Consider the following 1,798-nt stretch of genomic DNA (forward strand, 5'->3'; position numbering starts at 1 on the left):
CAAGAATGATTAGATCCTATTTTAGCATCAAGAAAGTTCTGATTGGAAAAATAGACCATCTCCATGAATTTTGCCCACATGGAATCAGGTTCAGACCATAAACACCAAGCCGCTTGCTCAAAAGAGTTTTATTTTGCAAATTAGGATCATGAAACTCCAAACCACCTTTCTCCTTTGATAGGCAAAGTCTTTGCCATGAAATCCAATGTATTTTCTTCTTAGCGGAATCATCACCCCAATAAAATTGGGCTGCCATCCGTGAGATCAAGCATAATTCGAGAGGGAGAAAGCTACTGATTTAAGCATGATTTCCTTACCAGAATAAGATACTAATCTCTTCTTCCATCTACAAAACCGTTTCCTTGCCTTACCAGAGATGTCCTTAAACAATTGAGCTTTGGTGCCACCAAACTCTGTTGGCAGCCCAAGATGTTTTCCTAGTCCTTTGCCATAAGACACCTTCAATATACGAGAGAACCAACGCCGAAAACGGAGCAGCGTATTTGGGCTAAAAGAGAGTTGATTTATGAAGATTTACTGCTTGTCCACTTGCCTTGCAATACCATTCCAAGCATTGTCTCAAATGGCACATCTCAGAAGACTTCACTTTTGAGAATAAAAGACAAACGTCTGCAAATAGGAGATGGGATATAGGCATGGCACGATTTCGAACACGTATTCCTCGAACTAACCCTGTAGACTACACTTGAGAGAGCAAGCTACTAAAAGCTTGTGAACAAATAATGAAAATGGAGAGTGAGATTGGATTACCCTGGCGAATACCACGAGTTGGAATAACACTCCTTCGCACCGCCCCATTCACCATAATTTTATATGAAATTGAGCGAAGGCAAGACATCACCATCATCACCCATTTATCACAAAAGCCAAGCTTGAGATGCAATTTTTCTAAGAAATCCCACTCCACCTGATCATATGCCTTCTTCATATCTAACTTTAAAGCTAGAAGTTGTTGTTTGCCTTTCTTTTTCTTGTTGATGTAGTTGAAGAGCTCATGAGCGATAAAAATATTATCAGAAATAGATCGCCCTGGAAGAAAAGTAGACTGCATTGGAGAAATCAAATGGGGTAGAACTTCTTTAAGTCTATAGACCATAATCTTTGTAACTACCTTAACTACTACTGCACAAAGACTAATTCACCTATATTACACACTCATCATTTTATTTTTTAGGGTGGAAATCAAAGTCTCATTACAATTTTCAGGCAATACAGATGAAGCAAAAAAGTCAGAGACAACAAAAAAGGTCATGACTAGTGATGTCCCAAAACTTTTGAAAAAATGCCGGTGGGAGACCATCTCGCCCTGGCGCCTTAAGGGGAGCCATGGCGAAAAGGATTGTCTTTGTTTCCTCCATTGTAGGCATAGCACATAATAGCTCATTCATCTCTGTAGTGACAACTGATTGAACTGATCCCAAAACCAAACCAAGAGGTTCTCCATCAATACCTTTAGAAGAGTAGACATTAGAATAAAAATCAAGCACCTCCTTATAAATTTCCCCATCCGCTTGAGTCCATGCTCCTGAAGGAAGTTTGAGACAAAGAATTTTATTGTTGGTACGACGTTGCAAAGTAGACATATGGAAGAACTTTGTGTTGCGGTCTCCTTGCTACAACCAAGCGATCCTCGATTTCTGGCGCCACATTTCCTCTTCTCTTTCCAACTCTTCATTGAGCAAGGTTGAGATTTATTCTTCTTTTGCTTGAGAATCTGCCAACACAGGTAGGCCCTGCAAAATTTCAAGCTCACGTTGGAGATTCTCGATCTTTGATT

This window comes from Telopea speciosissima, chromosome 11 (genome assembly GCF_018873765.1).
Source record: "Telopea speciosissima isolate NSW1024214 ecotype Mountain lineage chromosome 11, Tspe_v1, whole genome shotgun sequence".
Classification (NCBI taxonomy): Eukaryota; Viridiplantae; Streptophyta; class Magnoliopsida; order Proteales; family Proteaceae; genus Telopea; species Telopea speciosissima.